A 745-nucleotide genomic window follows, 5' to 3' on the forward strand; every position below is an offset into this window, starting at 1 on the left:
AAGTATTTCCATAGTTGCCATTTAATTCCAATTTGATTAGAAAAATTTGGAAACTACTATCTCTGCAACAGAACACTAAATCACAATATTTTTTTTTACCAAATGAAACTTCAAAGTATTGAAAAAATTCTTTATTTTAATGAATGAGAAGTTATTAAAAATGACTCACTTTATTATTGCATTATTGGTACATTATTGTTTCAGCAGGTCACTGATATATTTATACAACATTGTTGTCGATCACATGACTATCAACTGAAGCTGTACCAAGTTCTGAAAATAGAAATTAAGTTGATTGTTTTCTAATTGTAATTGATAATTGATAATTCAACTAAGAACTTTCTACATCACAATGAAAAGATTAAAACAGAAGAGAAGAGTGCTGTTATTGATACTCATCGAACAGTTAAGGAAATGAATGCTCTCACAAGAGCAGTAGAGACTGTTGCACTGGTGCTATTGATCTTGGTTGTCAACAACAGTAGAGAAAACGACTTCTGTTCTCCTTCACAATATCACTGAATGTATGAGTTGCTCAATGGAGATAGCTGTTCTCAAAGAATCACCAACCACAATAATAATATCATTTTTTAAGGTTTAAAGTTATTTATTTGAAGGAAATAGAAAGATAAATATTCCAGAATCATATTTGTTTGGCAAATGATTCGCAATTCAATTTTATCTATTTTAAGTTAAATGGAAATAATTACAAAAACTTAATACCTTACAACCATGAACTTGCAAA

The sequence above is a fragment of the Octopus bimaculoides genome, chromosome 19 (assembly GCF_001194135.2).
Source record: "Octopus bimaculoides isolate UCB-OBI-ISO-001 chromosome 19, ASM119413v2, whole genome shotgun sequence".
Classification (NCBI taxonomy): domain Eukaryota; kingdom Metazoa; phylum Mollusca; class Cephalopoda; order Octopoda; family Octopodidae; genus Octopus; species Octopus bimaculoides.